Source organism: Lissotriton vulgaris, chromosome 7 (assembly GCF_964263255.1).
Source record: "Lissotriton vulgaris chromosome 7, aLisVul1.2, whole genome shotgun sequence".
Classification (NCBI taxonomy): Eukaryota; Metazoa; Chordata; class Amphibia; order Caudata; family Salamandridae; genus Lissotriton; species Lissotriton vulgaris.
In genome coordinates, this window is record NC_141695.1 from 747,815,918 (window position 1) to 747,836,994 (window position 21,077).

Consider the following 21,077-nt stretch of genomic DNA (forward strand, 5'->3'; position numbering starts at 1 on the left):
ACTGCTTTTTGAGCCAGCTTTGTGCTCGGGCTGAACCGGGGAAGCTCCTCTGGACGCTCGTTGTTATTGTCAGTGGAATTGTATATTAGGTCAATGTGACTGCTCCAAAGCTGGTCCGTCATGTCCGAGTTAAACTGGCGATGTTTGCCGTTTAGCATAAAGTTTATTTTTGTCCAAAAATCTTTTGAGTTATTCAATTTACTTGCGTGGAGTATGGAGCATGCTAGTTTTTCCCTATGCAATTGCTTGGCCAGATTGGTCTCTCTTTTTAGTTCTTTTTTTAGAGATTCAATTTTGTTCAGCCTGGTTTGTGATAACTGAGAGACTTTTTTACGTTCGGCCCTAAGGAATGCATTTATTTGCCATTTTAATTGGCGCAGTTTCGGTGTGTACCATTCCCCGCCTCTTATGTGTTAGTGGGGTTTTAATCTGTCTGTTAGTTACACTTACAGCTTGGATTACATCTCCAGAGAAAGGAACGTTTTGAATTTCTACTTATCTAACTGTAGAACGGGCAGCACCTGTGTCCACTAGGAAAGTAACTCTCATCGGACTCATTTCTATCCGATCTCAGCCAATACTGCAGAACAGCTGTCACACGCAGCAATCTTTTTACCTGTTCTACTCCGTGGAATCCTGTCTCTGCACTGTATTTCTGAAGATTTTGGGAGAGGTGGTAGTGGCTCCTGACTCTGCTGAGTGACTACCAGTTACTGTGGTGGTGACTGTTGATTTACCTCATTCTGCACCTGTGGATTCAATGATTTATTTTCAGGATTAACTTTTGGGGGTAACTTGACCTATCTTTCTGCAATCATGACTTGGCCATTTCTTTTTAGCCTCATCTATATTTGTTTGTCCTTTTCCTTTAGTCATATTACTTTTCAATTTTGTCTGACCCATATCATTTGTTTGATTAGTCAATTTGTCCTTCTTGTTGTTCTACAACTTTTACTTGTGCCCACATTGCTTTTTCCTTTAGCTTACGCTGCGGGATTCAATATCATCACTACAATATTTTGCATACCTCAAAATTTTGTCTACAGAACTAGACTGCCAACATATCATGTGGTGTCTTATCATAGCCCCTATTTTAGGTCTCAGACCAAACACGAACCTATATACAAAATGACTCATATCTTTCTCACTGAGATTTTCGTACCCACTATATTGCTTGAAAACTAGAAGCAATCTTTCATAATGAGCATGTACAGATTCTTTAGGTTCTTGTGTAGTCCTATCGATTTTTAACCAATCCGTTTCTTTGTGTGGGATTTTATTTTCCAAAAAGGGTATGACTTGGTCTTATTTTCTCTTTACCTCTGGACCTGGAGCACCTGTTTTAGCATCTCTTGGGTATTCCTCTTTTTGCTAATCAATAGTAATTTTACATTTAGTCCATAAATCTGCAGGTACAACCATGTCAAATAATCCATCTAAATCTTTCCACAACACCTTTGAAACATTCTACAGGTTTTTCTTGTAATCTTGGAAAATCATTTGTACATGACAAAATATCCTGTCTACTCCATGGTACATGTACATATCCTCCTCCTGGTATTTCTCTCATGGGATATTCTGTCGCTACTACTGATTCGTTTTCTTTAACAGGGAAAGCTAAAGATACTTTATCATTGGCCTCTTCCTTTTTCTTTATCCACCTGTTTCTCCATCGATCTACATCTCCCCATTTTCTCAGTAATACAATTAATTATTTTATTTGAGTTAATCTTCCTGCTGTGTTCACATTATCTATGTCTTTTTCAGTGAAATCTACTTGGTAAGGTTTTTGTAACAACTTTATCTTAGCAAATTCTATCCCTAATTCATTTGCTGTTTCTTCTAGTTTATCATGTAGATTGTTAGCTCTCCAAGTTATACATTTACTCATGAATACTAGTTTATCATCCTGGTATGTTTTTAACTTTTCTGTTCCAACGGTTCCAATAATCAGTTCTTCCACATCTATATTTAACCTAACCACATACAAATGTTTTGGTTCTGAATCTTACTTTTGTAATGTTTTAACCTAATAATTTAGTTCTTCTGCTGTTGGCCCCACTGGAGTTTAGTCAAATCTAGGCTAGTTGAACTTTTCTCCGGTGTCTCAGTTGCTGATTCTGCTCCCATAGGAATCCTATATATTGGCCTCTGATTCATAGTTATATATGGTGGTGTCATTCTAATTGTACTCTTTGTTTCATTCAGAACTGGATAAATCTTTTCTCTTACTTTTTGCATACTGGAGTGTAAAGTGATAGTTAACAAATGCTCATCTATTTTCTGATTTTCAAAAAACGGTATTACAGGACCTATAGTTATGGGTACAGTTACAGCTTCAACATTTTTAGTTAATTCCTTAAATTTCTCGGCCAATTCTTTTGTTGATCTCTCTTATTCTGAGGAACTTGATTTTTCAATCTGTACTAACTCTTGTTTTTCAGTGGTATGTTTTACTTCTAAATGTCGCTTTGGGGTTTCTGTTATTCCAATCTCCATTGGCGGTGCATTTGGTGTTACCACTGCAGACGTTGGTTGATATGGAGGGGGTCTTCTATTTAAAATGCTTTCCAACACCTCGTCCTCCGTATCACTTATTCCACATCCACTCTTTTCTGACACCTGATGTTTTCTTTTCTCTGTACATTTTCTCCCTACACTTTCATCTACTGTTCGCACTGGATACATACCATCCCACATATCAGCACACCTCCATCTTCTCATTCTACTCTTGTGCGTAGTTCCCCAATATCCTCTCAAGTTTCCTCGTCTTTCGTTTACATCTTGCAACCTCTCTTTTTCTTTTTCGTACATCTCATCTTCCCATTCCATTAAAGCTTCGAATTGTGTAGGCCTAGGTCTTAGCTCAAGTTTCATCATTTTTCTCTTAAATTCTGTAACACTGCTGGGCTAAATGAACCTGTTTCTGGAAATCCCAATACTTTTGTATATTTTGTTCAATTTTCCAATCATATGCAAGCGTGATAGCTATATTTCGCCATCATGTATGATGCTGGCATTTTCGGTGGAGGAAGTAATTTTCCCTCTCTCCTAACTATTTCTTTGTCTTTCTTAAATAGATTCTTGATTTTCTTAAACCATGAAGGTTTCTCCCTATCTTGCTCATAATAATAATCCATTTTCACTGATTTTTCCCTCAATACGATTGTATACTTCCTTTCAATTTGTACCGATTTTCTGACCTATCCCAGCGCAGTTCACACCAACGCACCAATCAGTGCAGTCTACGTCACAATCTTACTGACCTATCCCAGCGTGACTCACGCCAACGCACCAATCAGAAATGTCTATGTCACAGTCACATGGACCTATCCCAGTGGGAATCTTGTTAACGTCAGCTTCACTCCTGCTTCTGCTGACCCCTCGTTTACAAAATCTATCGGTACAATATTTATATATTTTACACTACTTATACTTGTTAATTACCACATAAAACACATTTTCGTTGTCTGTTTCACTTAAAACCAAAATAAATAGTTCGTCCAAACTTACAAGAATTATGTATTTCCAGTAGGCAGCGCCTACCTCTTCCCTACCACAGAATTTAGTTTCCCCGATAAAGTAGCACTTCCCTCTACCTAACCCTTCTTTCAAGCTATTACTCTCAAGGGATCAGAGTTCACAATTGACTCCTGTTCTTAAGGCTGATATTTCATAGGTGGCCTTTGCTACTCATTCACCACTCTCATACGGAAAATGTCCCTAACAATAACACGTGACGATGTTACCACTTTGAAATCAGACAATGCACTGTGCGACTTCTCTTGCCACCCATTTCCCCCTGCCTACATACAGGGCAACCAACTTCCTACTTCCCGGCCGTCTTTAACTCCTACTACATATAACAGAATACAACCTCAACATATAGTGTTAAACATAAAACATAAATAATCTCCAAACTGAACTATAGTGACCAGACCTCTGCTACCAATAAATCTGATCCAGCTAAGCTCTCCAACAACCCACAAAAGTCATCTCACTTTACCCAGGAGCAAAAACATATCTCTACTCATCAGTGGGGCCCATATCACCACGAGACACACATTCACACACCACACTGCTCCTGAATCAGTGAAAAAGAAGGCGAGCTGCTGGTTAGCGGGGTACCTTATTAACCTAAATTCTATATTCTATACATTATATAAATTTCAAAATATTCGTTTAACGTGTTATAAGGAAAACAAATCATCAAGGTACTCCGCTATTTTGGTCGATGGACCAACTAGTAGAAGTCAGTTGATGGCGATTAAGACCAGCTCAATCACTCTATTCCTATAACTTTTAACATTAAATTCTGTCATGACTTTTATTAAGATGAAAAAATAAAACAGACTTGAGTTTATATTTTCAAATAGTTTATCTACTTCATTCAGGAAAGAAAATCTAGCATACTCTTTAGACAAGCAGAATTTAAGCACTAATTTAGTATATGTTAAGGAAAATAAAATTAGAAAAACATATTACCCATCTATCATAGGTGAATGACAGAGTCGCATTAAACAGGTTTCCAAGCTGTCTGTCTCTCTATACTCCTCAATGTTGCCCCTCTGACATAAAATCTCGGCAATCGATCACCTTCTTTGCTCCATCAAAATTAAAGTCCAAAAATATTTCAAAGTCTCTAGCACCATAAAATTGTTCAAACTGACAGCATGTCATAGTGCAAAATAAAATCCATGGAGCCAACTTTGTTCCCTCTTTCGCGCAAGCTCTTTTATACCCTTTTCTCTATCTAACGTAAAATTGAAACTTTTAGGGTCCACAGTCATTTCTGAGTGGTCCATTAGAGGGGTGGTGATGATCACCTCATGTACTCCTTGTCTAAACCAGTTTTACCTTTAGCCATGTCATTCTCAAGGTTTTCTCACTATGTCATTCTCCACGTTTCTGCTTGTCGTTTATTCCTTGTATCATTTTATCACAATAATATTAGTTGAGCATAATTTCCCAGGCTTTTAGATGCAGGCATCCTTTGGCAAATCTCCCGCTCATAGGCCAAGCTGACCTTGACATCTCTCGCTCCGAGCATAGGCCTTCCATTCACATTTCTTGTACACAACGCATGCATGGGGCCATCTTTTCCGGAGTCTTACACTGTTTCAAATAAACAGTCATTTTCAACAAGGCCGTGCAGGCCTCAATGGGAACTAATGCAAAAATAAACACAACAGAAATTAGATGTAGAATTTTAACCCTTCTGTTTACCTCCCAATATTCTAGTTTTCCCAGTTAGGTATTACCTAGCAAAAGCGTACAAATAAGCAACATTTTACTTACCAACTGCAATTTTTATTGCCTCAAAAGAACTTCTACTATAAGTACAAATACACACGTTTATTCGATTAAGTTTATGTTATCACTGCTCTATATTAGTATGACTTGATTGTTTTCATTAGTACATTTATTTCAGCAAATACCAATTAGTTTTCCCATGTGTAGTCCCCGGAGGACCTCTTAAAGATATGTAAATCTATCAAGTCCGGATCCCCTCGGGACCCCACCACGCCTAAACGGCTAGCCGACAGCTTGCCACTGTTGGAACCTTACATCAGGCATCTGTTAGACCTGTCATTTAAGACTGGGATAGTGCCTAGAGACTGGAAGCAGGCGGTGGTTCTACCCTTGAGGAAGAAAGCAAACATCAGTTTCGAAAAATTAGAGAACCTCCGACCTATCTCCCTTCTGCCCTACCTGGCTAAAGTGGCAGAAAAAGCGATTAACGTACAACTGATGGATTTCGTGGAGGAGGCTGGCCTCCTGCATGACACCAAGTTTGGTTTCCGTCCCCGCCACTCTACCGAATCGGCGCTCCTGATGGCAGTGGAGACCATATGCCAGGGGGTGGATGAAGGGAAGACCATGGCCCTCATCCTACTGGACCTAAGTGCGGCGTTCGCCACTGTAGCACATACCACCTTGCTACAGTGTCTGAATAATGGTGGAATATCGGGTACTGCACTTAGATGGTTCCAGTCCTTCCTGACGGGGAGGGGCTTCCAGGTTTGCCAGGGTGATTGCTATTCCGAGGAGATCTGTTTGGGACAGGGCGTGCCCCAGGGCTCGTCACTGAGCCCTACCCTGTTCAATCTTTATGTCTCCCCAGTGGCCTCTATAGTGGAGGGTCATGGCCTGCACATAGTATCCTACGCAGACGAAAGGCAGCTGTCTAGCTCCCTATCGCGCACACCCGGTCTTGCGGTGGACCAATTCAGAACCTGTATGCAGGAGTTGTCAACCTGGATGTCCACCAATTGCCTCAAATTGAATGGCAATAAGACCGAGGTGCTCGTGGTGGGGGGGATCCATCTGTGTGGTCGTCGGCGTGGTGGCCCTCTTGCCTAGGCGAGGATCCAACCCCCTGTCGGGAAGCTAAGAATCTTGGAGTTTGGCATGACGATGATTTGTCCTTTGGACCCCAGATAGGCTGTGTGGTGGGTGTCTGTTTCAGCGTCCTAAAAAGTTTGCGGAAGGTCTTAGATCTACTTCCCATGTCTGCCCACAGGACACTGGTACATGCCCTCGTCACATCGCGCCTGGACTACGGCAACCTGCTGTACCTAGGAGCATCCTGTAAGGTATTAAATCGTCTCCAGGTGCTGCAGAATGTGGCAGCCCGTCTCATTCTGAAGCTTCCTAATAGATTGGCCTCCAAAGTAGCCCTTCAGACTCTTTACTGGCTTCCAGTGAAGAGCAGGGTCGAGTTTAAGGCCCTTTCTACCTGCCACCGTATCCTTAATGGGAGGGCACCAGCACCACTCCAGAGCCTGGTCTCCAGATACGAACCTACGCGAGCGTTGCGTTCCTCCCATGGTGGCCTACTAAAGGTCCCTAGGACAAGAAAGGCTCGCATGGGAGGCAGATCATTTCGCTACTTGGTGGCGAAGGGCTGAAACGCCTTACCCTTGGATCTTCGCCTAGAATTGTCTGAAACCGACTTCAGGAAGAAGCTAAAAACACATCTCTACACACGATAACTCTAGCTGACTCTGCGGCCTGCCTGTATGAGTTTTGTCTGTCTTAGCGCAGGGACACGCTAGCTGAGCGTAACCGCGCGCTTTATAAAACTCCCTTATTATTATTATTATTATTATTATTATTTTCATGCTTTTTATTGATTAATTCACATGCTTCACTCCATTAGTTTTATTATGGTTATGAGAGATTAACTTTACAAGGGGAACACAAAAGTTTTTGTCTCTCCCCTGCTCCATCAATCTCAGGTCTTGCCTGGTAAATGTTCTTTCATGGAATGTGGCTGGTCTGGGCCCAAACTATCTAACGCAGACTGGCTCAAATTTATCCATGATTTTGATGTTTTACGTTTGCAGCAGACCTGGGCCGTTGAAGTGATATGCATTAATGGGTTCAAAGCATTTTGTACTCCGGCTGGGCCCTCCAGTCATGGGAGGAATAAGGGTGGCCTTTGTATCCTTTTATCTCACAAATTGAATGCAAGTAGGTGTACCTGCTGGCATCTAACACTTACTAGCAAATACTAAAAATTGATATTGATAAATCTCACTGCACCGTTCTTACAAATTTTTATAATAACATGCCAGCTCTTCTGGTTAGGGGGGGGTTATTAGGCAGCTGCAGGAGGACTTGGATATTTTCTAAAGGATTACAGAGGAAGATCTCTGCCTAATTTGGGGAGGGGTCTTCAATGTGGGCCCATGTGCCTTTGCGGATGGGGGACATTGTGGCCTATCTTTAGATGATGATAGAGACATCTCTAACTTTGTGCACACGCCTGTTGGGGAGTTGCTAAACTCAGCTAAATACTCTGTGGATTTGGGTTTTGTAAATTACCTCTGCTCCCCACCTGCATCATTCAGTAGTACTTTTAATGGTCGAGGGATGTCTTCTATCATTGATTTCTTTTTAATATCTAACAGATACGCTGACAGATTATATCATTTTAAAACTCACTTGGTAGGCTTTAGTGATCATTTCCCTATCAGTTTCACTCTAGACTTGACGTCTGGAGTGTTATCTACCAGATCTATGTCCGCCGAGCCCCTACAAGATATTACCATTAATAGACAAAATGGTCACGCAATTAGGTGGGCCGGGATGGACACCTTGCAATTATCTAAGCTCCTCATAACACAGCATAATTCAGACTTTCTAACCTGCCTAAATGAGAAGGCATCGGATATAAATATCTGTAATTCATATCGTACTATCTCACTAGCCATTCAAAGCGATCTGACTATAAAATCTAAGAGCACCCCAAGAGTAAACCAGGCTGTTTTGATTTGCAGTGCAGCAAGTCACATGCTGCTCTTAAATTATTGTTGCATGAGTCGAGGAGGTACCAAGAAGCAATTAAAAGGGCCAGGGTGGCGTACAAGTTATCCATCATAAAACGTAAAGAGGCCATAAAATTAGAACTGTGGCAGGCCCTTAAGCAAGCATCTGCCCTAAAGGATATGACAGGATTTTGGAAGGCAGTGAATGCCCCTTTTCTGGCCCCCAAAAATACACCTAGTTTTGAAAATGTAATTGGGAAGACAATTGGGTGTCCCATTTTTCAGGTTTATATTGTAATAATGCTACCGCCATCACTTGTGAGGAACCTAGGTCAGGTCCCGAAGGCTATCTTCCAATTTGCATTAATTTTAATGTGGTTGAGGTGATCCTGGCTATTTAAACAAGCAAAGGTGGAAAAGCTCCAGGCCCCCAGAGTATACCAGTGGACCTTTACAAATCTTGCCCTTTTCTTTGGGGCCCACTTTTAACCCTAGTCTTAAGGGCCTGCTGTACACATGGTTTCCCCCCAACCTAGATAGAGTCCACAATTGTCCGTATCTTCAAGAAAAGTGACAGAAACAACCCGGCCGTTTATAGTCCGCTTTCTTTGCAGAACTCCCTAGTGAAAGCGGCTGGGCGTGTTGTTTTAAATAGACTGTTGTCATGGGTGGAGGACTCAGGCATCGTATCAGAGGTCCAGATTTTGCAAAGGCCAAGGCACGGTGGAACAGGGCATGAACCTGAGTCTCATATTGGAAAATTACACCCGGGCAAAAAAAGGGAGTCTCTTTATGTGCTTTGCCGACTTGAGTTTGGCTTTTGAACTGTGTCAATCATCAGAAACTCTGGCACATATTAGAGGACGTGGGGGTGGAAACCCAACTAGTTAATTTTTTTAACAGTCTTGTCTAGAGGCATGGGCAAGGGCTCGCTATGGCAGGACTGGTAAGCTCAGTGGCAGCTTTCCTGTTGGGTTAAGACAAGGGTGTGTCTTGGCCCACATTTTCTTTACCCTCTACATTAACAGTCTTGGAGACTCCCTATCCAGGGACTGCCAGGACTTACCCAGGGTTGGCAAAAGGTCAATTGGTACGCTACTATATGCTGACGATGTGGTCTTGTTAGCCCGCACTCCAACTGGCCTACAAAGAATAGTGACACATTTTGTTTCCTGGATATGTTAAAGTGGACTCAATCCAGCAAGTCGAGAACGAGTTCCTGAGGTATCTCTTAGAGGTGCCAAATGGCACAGCTACGTGTACCTGTCAAGCTGAGTTGGGGCAGCCGTACCTGTCCGACCTTATGCAAATCCAGACAATTTTGTTGTGGCATAGGGTCTGGACATGTGCGACTATAGGTCTCAAACCGGGACATTATAAAGGACTGCCTGAATCTTCATCAGGCAAAACGCATTCCCAGGCTGGCGTTTCTTAAACACTTTATGCATGACCTAGATCAATCAGCGTTTTTTGGTAATCCTGAGACCCTGTCCTGTCTCACGAGAAGGGACTTAAAGGCATTATGTCTAAATCATCTAGAGTCAATCAGGCTATCCTCTAATATTATGAAACCATCGGTCCGGGCCAATCAACTGCTTTTTATTAAGGCGGGGATACAACCTTATTTATTATTTACCCATGGTATTAATGATAGGTTATTATTGATGCGTTTATGCCTAGGCAATTTTCATAATCTAGTTACCTTTCCCCAGCCTAATGATTGGTCATGCTCTCTTTGCCCATGCCCCTGTGATGATACTGCAGCAAAGTTGACAATCCATATGATATTTTTCTGCAAATTTCATACCTTACTCAGAAAAAGGTGGATTTTGCCTCATTTTAAACTGCAAGGCTTGAGACTCTGTCGACCTGCTTTCATTAAGTTGTTGTTTCTGGATGATGTTACTGACCACATCGCTAAATATCTGAAAGGGGTGGTCAGAACCAGGAAAATAATGCAAGGCCCGAATTAATTTTAACTGATTACTACTTTACTTATGCTAGGGTGGCACATCGATGTGAGGCTATAGTATTGATTGTAATATTTTAATCTATGCCACTCCAATCAATTTGTTTGTAATTTTTAATCGCCTGTTATTGCATTTTAAAGTTTTATATTGATGTATGTATGTTGTTTTCTTTTTATAATGTGTTTTGTGCTTTAATGATCATATATATTTTAATCGAATAAAGCGTATCTTGACTTGACTTGATTTGAATATTATGTAAGTGATGGACTTGGCCCTTCTGGCAGGTTCACCCCTGAACTTTTTGCTTTTAATTGTGACATGGTGTTAGTGATTTTTGGTTTCTGTGCACTTTACCACTGTGTCCCAGGGCAAAGTACGTGCATGTGGTGAGATAGGCCTGCCCTCCCATAGGAATGCATGGGGAATGTATGTGTCCCTGGTAGTTCCTGATGCGTGGGGTGTGCAGGCTCGAGTCTGGTATGTGCGGACTCATGTGATAGAATGCTGCGCAATGATGTATGCTGCATGATTTTGTCTAGTGTGGAAGTGCCACTTCTAGACATTGGTGTGTGTGTGCAGTAAGGGTGCTGGCGTGTGATTGGCTGGTGAGCCTGGCTCCAGGAGTCTGGGTGGGTCTGCCCGGTGGTGAGTGTTGAGATTAGCATGTGTGATGTGAGGGAGTGGTGCACCTGGGTCCTGAATAGGGCTGGGCTTTCCCCACACAATGCTGGCTCCACCCCCTTGTGGTGCGTCTAATGTCCCTAACCCTGCCAGTGAATAGGGTGAGGGGCTGAGCACATCAAGAGTGCTCCAAAACCAGTTGCGACTGGTTTTCCCCCCACCCTGCACCTTTAGACAAAGGAATTCAATGTATAAAAAGGGGCTGTGTCTCCATCTAAAATGTTCTTGTTTTTCCTCCCTGGGCCCTGCCCAGCCTCTGGATTACTGATGGACTTGGTTGCTGGGGGCCCTTTTCTTCCTTTAGGGGTCCTCCCTTGGGGGCCTTCTGGTCTCTGTGTTCCCTGGTAGCCTGGAAGCGCTTTATTTCTAAAATATTACTTGTGATTCCAAGCGCCTCTCCAAGGGCCTGGAAGTGAGCTGGCCCCCTAATCTGAGTCCCAGGAATAGTGGACTCTGCCTGCCTTTTTCCGACGAATCTGACAAACTCTGCCCCAGCTGCTGGAGCCGCCAGCTGAGTGTGTCCCGCATTCCTGAGAAGACGTGGAGCCGCGACTGTGGCCGCCCGCCCCGTGTGACCCGCTCTGACCTCGAGCCGCATCCACACCGTCGCTGGGCCGCTCACACCACCTTCACCCCCCTCTGCTGGACCGCACTGCTCGCCGCATCCCCGCTGGAGAGAGAGCCTGGGCACCGCCCGTTCGGCCCGTACAAGCGTACCGGCCTGCCCTGTGCACGGCGCACCTGACGTCAGCAGCCCCTTTAGAACTGGAGTACGTGCCCTCCGCCTAATGCGCACCACTTTGAATGCCCTCTGAGATCCTCGCGTCGTACCGGCTTGAAGCTAGCAGCCGAGTACGACTCGCGCAGCGCCTGCCAAGTATCCTGAAATACGCGGCGTACGCCAGAAGCGTACGCAATCACAACAGCCTTCATTGCCCCCTACGAGACGTACCGCCCTGACTGTGTGGCCGTACGCCTCGTACCTGCCTGCCAAGTCCGCCCGCAACACGTGTGCGCAAGGTGCCTCAAGTCCGACGAGTGCGCTGGACGCGCACTGACAACCAGCCTAGCCCGTGATCTTGCGAGCCGTATCGGCGTGTTGTGAACGGCCGGGTACGACTCGCACTCCACCTGGCAGTATAGCATTTGCCCCCGGTACGCCTGAAGCGTACCATTGTGGCCATACGCCTCGCACCAACCTGCCCGCATTGAAGCACCTCTGATCCTGCGAGCCTGCATTGTTGGAGGCTCGCGGCGTATGCCTGAAGCGTACCCTTTGGCCCCGCGCCTGTCCCTGAGGCTGTGCTGCACCCGAGAGCCGCACTGTACTTAAGTACAGGCCGCCCCGTGCCACTGCCGCCTCAGGTAAAAATCTGCCTGCCAGTGAGGACGTCTGCCCCAAGCCGAACCGGCCCTGTGAGCACCGCGTCCCGAGTACGCCTCGCAGCCCTTGTAGGACTGCACATCTTCAGGTACTGTGCCCGCATTGGACGAAAAGTCCAAACTGTCATTTAATCAAAGGTCCTGCATTCAGGGAAAGTTGAAATCCTTCAAGGGAGCCAAGTCATAAGAAAAGCTCATTTTGTATCCAACCAACTTCACACGAAGGCCTCATTTTGAATTGATTGACAGTTTTAAAGAAAGCATCGTTTTACATCACTGAAGTATTTTTAGAAAGCCTCATTTTTTGTGCATTATTGAAATGCGATAAGCAAGCCTGGTTTTTCCTCACTTGAACATCCAAAGAAAGACTGGTTTTACCCTTTTGAAGCATTCTGCCTGATTTAAAGACCCTTACAGAAAGAAAGCCTATACCCTTAATTTAAAGAAGAGTATTGTGTGCATCCCACAGCGAATGTTGTTTGTGGCCTTCCCCAGATGCGCAGCACTTAGTGCCAGCTGCAGCGTTTAGGCCCTGTTCTGTCCCTGATCTCAGTTTTCCAGCAAGTAGTGGGCAGCTGCTACGTTTAGGGTTTGGTGCAGTGGCGCAACCTGGACTTTGATGTAAGTTCTGTGCTAATGTGATTTCTGCGAATTGTTATTTGCTACACCGCTGAATGTAGGTTTATACATCATGTGTTTTCCTGTGCTGCACCTCTGAATGTGTTTTAATGTGTCATGTGCCTTGTTCCTACACCTCTGAATGTGTTGTTGATGCATCATGTGTTTTCCTTCCCTACACCTCTGAATGTTTATGCATCATGTGTAATGTTCCTATGCTTATACCCCTAAATGTATGGTGATATTTAGTTGGTTGTTTTCTCCTAGTACAGGTGTTCCCTGTGAGGTCCTGGTTCCCTGCGTAATATTCTCCTAAGGTGGTTAGGGTTGCGTAGGTGGTACTTACCGGTTACCAGTGGTTACTGGTTGTGTGCTTTATGTTCTATTTGGTGCTACAGTGATTATTATTATATGTGCTATGTGCTAATTATTATTCATACAAGTGCTAATTCTACCAAGTGCTAAGTCTGAAAGTGCATATTCATGACAGTGGTTCATGTGGCCCTGTCTTGTATATATCCCCTGTAAATTCTGCCAGTGCCTGTTAGCACATTGTAAAGTGTGTGCTCTTATCTAATGTGTTTTGGTATAATACAAAGGCTATTTTTATATATAACCTTGTGTGGAGTTTCCTTTGTGGTGGGCCTTGGGTGTTGTTGCTGGGGGTGCGTGCGTAAACACTTAACTCACATTGCCTCCTAGTTTAGCCTTACTGCTCGTGCTACGTTACCAAGGGGTTGAGCAGGGGTTATCTTGGCGTGTAACTCCCTTGCCCTGACGTGGAAGTGGTGGTCTCTGACTGACTTTGGCGCAGGCCCTGGCCAGCCAGGGATCCCATTTCTAACAGTAAGTTATTCTTTATTTAGACTGATCAAAAGTAAGAAGTGCAATGCTCCATGTGGGGTAGTATAGTGAACAGATGCACTGACTCAGTAAAAAGTTGTGACTTTTTAATGTGTTTGCACTATCTGAAGAGCATACACATCCCTCAGAATTGCTCCATGTAACTGCATCAAATGCAGACAGCATTAGTTAGAAACAGCCTCTCACAGTTAATTCATGAAATGCAGACAGCATAAATCAAAAACAAAGATAAATTACATGGTGACCAGCTAGTGTGCTGTTCGTAGTTGAGCCCGGAGAGTGCATCAGTAAAAAAACAAGTTTGTCGAGATGAACGGAAAATAGCTATTTACTAAGGTTACTCACCAGTACATGCGGAGACCAGAAGCAGGGGCGGCCAGGAAATAGGAATCGGCAGTGGTTCCCTCTCTTTGTTCCTCTAGACACGGAGATAGGTTCGGTAGTACGGTAGCAGAACAGCCGTGGGCGAGGGCGGTGCTGGAGATGCGCAGGGGACGACACGCTGCGACCAGGATTCTCTTCCAGGGCAGAAGAGGAGGGAAGAGGAACCGGCCTTGGAGGGGTCGATAGCACCGTGCAGGCAGAGATCGGCTTAAACACTAGGGAGAGTGCAGGGCTTCCATCACAACCACCAGTTAAGGAACCCCCTCAGGAAGGGATTGCAGTGCTGGAATACACTAGTATAAAAATGGGTAAGAGGTGGAAGAAGCCACAGAGGGGAGCACTGGTGTAGCAGGGTTGAAGGGAGATTTAGGTACACCCTCAGGAACACAGGGAGAGGTAGTGCTTTGGCAGTCTCAGATTCAACGAGGGCTATATTCCAAGCTGAGAAGGAAGTAGGGGAGAGTGAGGAGGAGAGCAAGGTAAAATAAGTGAACAGGGTTAGATTGATAAAAGAGACTTCAGTTAAACAGGTTGGAACGCTTACGAAAATACTTTTTTTTAAACTATCCTCGAACAGAAGCTAAAAGTCACCCCCTCTCTTAGGATCTACTTCAAGATTTTGCCAAAAACCCTCATCTTAAACAACAGTAGTATGATGGAGATGAAGAGGCATCAGGAAGAACTGAGTAAGGAGCAAGGGAAACAGTGGAATTGTCAAATATGGGAGATTGGTCTAAGGACGTACGACCAAATCGCTATAAGGTCCTTGCCCCAGATATTGTGCAGACCCAAGTAGTTGCTGGGAGAGTATTTCCACCCTCTAGCCCTGAGGTCTCAATCATGCACTACAGTACAATAGAGGGACAAGGTACAAGCTCCAGGGGGGCTCAGAGTGAGAGGGAAACAACCAAGAGAGGAGTTGGTAAAGAAGTAGGGGGGTTCCAAAAGCTTGGATAGAGAGAACTTTTCCATCAGTGCTCTGCTTACAACCTTTACAATGGAAATAAAGAATCGATTTGAATGATCAGAAACAAACCAAAAAGAGATCAGGGTGGTGTGTGAAAGCTTGGAGAGGAAAATTGATGACTTGAGTATTAGAACAGTTACGCTAGAAGGGGAAGTAAGGGACCTTAAAGAAGCAGTGAGAGCCAATGCTACCGAAATAGAGGGTCTAAAAACAAAAGAGAGAGAACAGCAGAAGAGGGTAGAAAGGTTGGAAAACTTTCAGAGGAGGAATAATCTGAAGATTTAAAAAATCCCTGAAGGCAAGGAGGGGGAGGAATCAAAACCTATACAGTTCAGTTGATTAAAAAATAGTTACACCTTGAGGAGAAGCGGGATTTGAGGTGACTGGTGCACTCAATACTGTTTGTACATGTGAGCGCGAGATCTTTTTCTGCTGCTAAAACTGTGCAATAAAATCGTATTTTTAAAATTCATGGTTATTAGAACTGCTCGTAGGCTGCTAATAAATTCTAGCACTAACCGGACTCTCCCCGACCTCGCGGTGCCCGCCTGTTAGAACGGACCCGCCCACTTGAGGTCACCGGTCTAGTCTTTTTTGGCCCACACCTATAAAACATCACACTGGCATGGCCGCGCAGCGTGATTTGAGGTGACTAGTGCACTAAACACTGTTTGTAAATGTGAGCGCAATATCTTTTGATGCTGCTAAAACTGTGCATTCTTTGCTCGTTTTTAAGAAAACTAAATGTTGAATGACTGCACTTTACTCTTGTTTTTGATAAAATCGTATTGTATGCTGCTTTTAAAATGTATGGTTATTAGAACTGCTGGTAGGCTGCTAATTAATTCTAGCACTAACCGAACACTCCCCGACCTCGCGGTGCCCGCCTGTTAAAGTGGACCCGCCCACTTGAGCTCACCGGTCTAGTCTTTTTTGGCCCACACCTATAAAACATCACACTGGCGTGGCCGCGCAGCGTGATTTGAGGTGACTAGTGCACTAAACACTGTTTGTAAATGTGATCGCAATACCTTTTGATGCTGCTAAAACTGTGCATTCTTTGCTCGTTTTTAAGAAAACGAAATGTTGAATGACTGCACTTTACTCTTGTTTTTAATAAAAATGTATTGTATGTTGCTTTTTAAAATTTATGGTTATTAGAACTGCTCGTAGGCTGCTAATTAATTCTAGCACTAACCGGACTAATCCCGACCTCGCGGCGCCCGCCTGTTAAAGCAGACCCGCCCACTTGAGGTCACCGGTCTAGTCTTTTTTGGACCACACCTATAAAACATCACACTGGCGTGGCCGCGCAGCGTGATTTGACGTGACTGGTGCACTAAACACTGTTTGTAAATGTGAGCGCAAGATCTTTTGCTGCTGCTAAAACTGTGCATTCTTTGCTCGTTTTTAAGAAAACTAAATGTTGAATAACTGCACTTTACTCTTGTTTTTAATAATATCGTATTGTATGTTGCTTTTTAAAATTCATGGTTATTAGAACTGCTCGTAGGTTGCTGATTAATTCTAGCACTAACCGGACTATCCCCAACCTCGCGGTGTCCGCCTGTTAGAGATGAACCGGCCACTTGAGGTCACCGGTCTAGTTTTTTTTTACCCATACCTATAAAACATCACACTGGCGTGGCCATGCAGCGGACGCGCTCCATGCGCGTCGCTGGCGTGCCTGAATGCACGCTTAAGGCAAGCCCGTCCACGCCCGTCCGCACTCCGACCGCGCCCTGCGCCAGTCATGCTGCCCGTACCAGGAAAATCGGAACCGAGGATATAAGGTACTGCTACTCAAGGGAACAGCTGCTTAAGCTTGGGGAAGTGGGAGGTATGAGAGGTGGGGTTAGATTGGAGGAGACCGCAGGAGTGGAGTCCGATTTTGAAAAAGGAGATAGCTTAAGTTGTGGGATGCTTAATGTCAGGTCTTTGCCAAAGCACTATCTGGAGACTCAATTGGTGGGGGAAATGCATGGATTGGATGTGTTGTTCATGACTGAAACATGGACACATCCTGGCTCCGACTTGGAAATAGGTTTGGCCTGCCCTTCCGGGTATAAAGCCTTTCACAGACCTCGCCTGGGTGGTAGAGGAGGCGGGGTGGGGATCATTTTCAGACACAGCTTGGATTTCTCTCCTTTTGACGTCGATGTGCCACAGGGTATAGAACTTTTGGGCTTCTCATTAAAAGACTCTAAGGGACATCTACTGACTGGTGTAGTTAGCTATAGACCCCCTGGAACTGTTAGCCCTATATTTCAACAAGAATGTATTGATACCCTGAGCAATCTGGCACTGTCCCACTCCACATTACTTGTTGTAGGGGATTTCAACCTGTGGCCGAATGGAATATTAGAATCAGGATATTATAATATTATCCAATCCTGTGAAACCCTTAATCTTCAACAGTGGGTCATGGAGCCCACACACAGGGGGGGACATGCACTGGACCCAGTGTTCTCTAATGAACGCATAATGGGACCAATTGATGTCCTACCGGTATGCTGGTCGGACCATCATTTGATCATTTTCCGGTTATACAATCTTGGATTAAATCGCTCAATCCCTAAGAATTTTTTTTTTAAAACAATTTTTATTGCAGCATCAAAGTTATACAGCTTACTCATGTTATTGCCCGTCTCCGTACTTCGCCCACCCCCAATTGGTCTCCCAGCATCACACAGCCATTCAGCCCACATCCCGGAGGCAGGTCGGCAAAAGTCTACGACCTGGGATGGCGCTAGGTGATAAAGTAACAATGCGAACAAAAAAAATTCGACATCATTCAAGGTAGGCCTGTCGAATGTCGCTGCTTGTTTAACACCTACTCCCCCCCCTCCAACCCCAAACCAATAACACACCCCTGCCAGGAAGCCTCGAGGTATAAGGATTCGGGTCAGTGCCGTCCCTCCACCCAAGGAAACTGGGCCGAGTCGGCCCGCCTACTTGCAGCAACCCGTGTCCTACGTGCACTGTGATCATCCTCACGCCTCCCTCGGGGCCCCCCCTATCCCTGCCCTCCCCCACCCATTCCCTGAAGTATCGCTGGTGTGTTCTGACTGGCGGAATGTAATCTGTCGTGCAGGAGTCAAGGGGACAACACTCAGGCAACCGTGCGCCATCCAGGAATGCACCATTTGCTTCACTCCTCCTCGTCCTCCTCCTGTGACATATAATCCTCCAACGCTTGCACCAGACACTCCCACGCCCGTGCCACTTCTAAACTCCTGTCATCCGCTGCGCGCGTTGCTTGCCTAAGCCGTATCATAGTTTCACTCTTGGCCCATTTACTCAATTCCATCGCCCACCGCCTACTAGACGGGCCCTCCGTCGACTTCCAGCGCCATGTGAGCTCTCTCTGAGCCAGTATTAACCCCAGATCAATAAACTTGCTGGTAACCTTCGTCTTCTTCGTGTGGGGAAACCAAAGCAGCAGGCAGGAGGCCTTATCAAAGGTCACCTGCCTCTCTGTTACTTAGTTCAGGAGCTCACCTACGTCAGTCCAATAGGATCCCAGTCTTGGGCAGTCCCAGAACATATGGTCCAATTCCGCCCCCGGGAGAAGACACCTGGGGCAAGCCGCCCCCGCCACTCGGAAATGTCTCTGAATCCTGCCCGGGGTTAGATAGGCCCTATGGACCACAAAGAAATGCACTTGCTGAAAGCGTGCATTCCTGCAACCCTTCCCCGCACTCTGTAAGAGTTGACCCCACGTTGTATCCGGAATGGGTTTTCCTATACTCTCTTCCCACTTCTGTTTCAAGCCAGTAAGGGGTGTCAATCCCTCCCGAAGCATTCACGATTGGAGACACGTAATCGCTTTAATCGTCCCTGCAGCCATCACTACATACTGGCACGCCAGCGTGGTCACCGGTTCTTTCTGCCCTTCACCCCAGTGCCTCTTAATCGCTGCTGTGACAGCCACGTGCAAGAGGAAGTTCCCCGCCGGTATCCCAAACTGATCTTGTACTGCTTGGAAGGGCAGCAGTTCCCCCTCGGCGTACAAATCGCCTATCACCTGGAGTCCCAACTCCTCCCACTCCAAAAGGGGGGTCCAATCCCCTCCGTGAGGCAGCGCCGTCAACATGCCCAGAGGTATCTCCGGGGCATATGGGTGTACCACTCCCGCACGTTTCCGACTCCTATTCCAGCATAGTCGCAACGTTTTTTCTTCGAGTGTCAGATCCCGCACATCAAGCTGCTGGTTCATTACAATATAAGATAGGACGTGTCTCGGGACCCCCTTCCCTCTGAGCTGGTCAGGTCCCCGAAATTCCTTCGCCACATGTTGCGTGAGGATCTGCAGCTGCGCCACCAAATAATATAGTTCGAAATCCGGGACCGCCATCACTCCCTCGAGTTTTGGCCTACGCAACGTGTCTAGTGCCACTCGCCTCCTCCCGGCCCCCCATAGGAACCCAATGGTGAGGGTCCGCAGGTCCCTAAAGAACCTAGGTGGGACCCATATAGGCAAGGTCCTAAAGTAATACAGGAGGCGTGGCAGTGCCACCATTTTGAGCAGTGCCACTCTTCCTACCACCGATAGTGGGAGCGTGGCCCAAAACGCTGTTGAGCCCCGCAGGGCTCTCATACACCGGCCTAAGTTCCCTTCCAGCAACCCCTCGGATGTATGATAGATCCTAACCCCCAGATAGGTGAAACAGGAGTCCTCCCATATCACCTCTGCCGGTAACGACGGTTGTGGTGTCTCCTCTCTCAGCGGGAAAAGGCAAGTCTTACACCAATTCACTTTGAGACTCGACAGGGCTCCAAGCTCCGTGAGCGCATTCACTGCTACCCTCAACGCCCCTTCCCTGTCCTCCAAAAACAGCAGCAGATCATCTGCATAAAGCGATATATGGTGTCGCTCGCCTCGGCAAACGACCCCTCCGTGCACCAACCCCGACCGAGCTCGTATTGCCAGGGGTTCTATAGCTAAGGCGAACAACAGGGGCGACAATGAGCACCCCTGTCGCGTGCCCCTCTGGACCGAGTACGCGGAGGAGATCACCAAGCCTAATCTCACCCTGGCAGTAGCCGACGAATACAATACTCTTGTCCAGCGCCTGAACCCAGACCCGAGGCCAAACCTCGTCAGCACCTCATCCAAATAGCCCCACTCTAAACTATCAAATGCTTTTTCTATGTCGACGGATAGTACTGCAGGCCAATCGTCCGGGTCCAGCGCACTACCTAATACTCGCACAAGACGGCGAATATTAGCAGAGGTATTCTGAGTGGGGATAAAGCCAGCCTGATCTTCGTGTACTAATGACGTCATGTGCGGTAGCAATTTGGTGGCCAGGATGCGGCTCAAGATTTTATAATCCACTGTTAACATAGACAGCGGCCTATAAGAGGTCACATACTTACTATCTTTTCCCGGCTTCAGCAGGGGCACAACCAGTGCTTCCCTCATCGAGCCGGGCAGCCGGCCCTGTTTCAACGCTTCATTATAGACTTCCAACAACTGGGGTGCCAATATGTCTACGAACTTAGCATAAAATTTGACTGGAAGGCCATCCACCCCGGCGTTTTCTTCCGTGCCATGTGCTTGATAGCTCCCCTAACCTCTGCCAGAGTGATCACAGCGCCCAGGGTCTTAGCCTCTTCCCCGTCAAGCTGTGGGAGAGTGACCTCTGCCAGATAATCGGATAGGACACCACCCTCCGTCTCTGAGCGACTCTGGTATAGGGTCTCATAATACCCAGTGAAACGTGAGAGGATCGCCCCCTGTGAATAAACGGTATCTCCTGATTCCAACTTCACACTCAGTATTGCACCTCCCCGCGGTTCCGGGTTTGCCAGCCGCGCCAACAGTGTGCCCACTTTGTCGCCCTCTGCATGGACCCTCTCCATGTATTGCCTGTAGTCATAGCATCTCAGCCTCTCGGTCACCGAAGCCACTAATTCCCTTGCCTCCAGGAG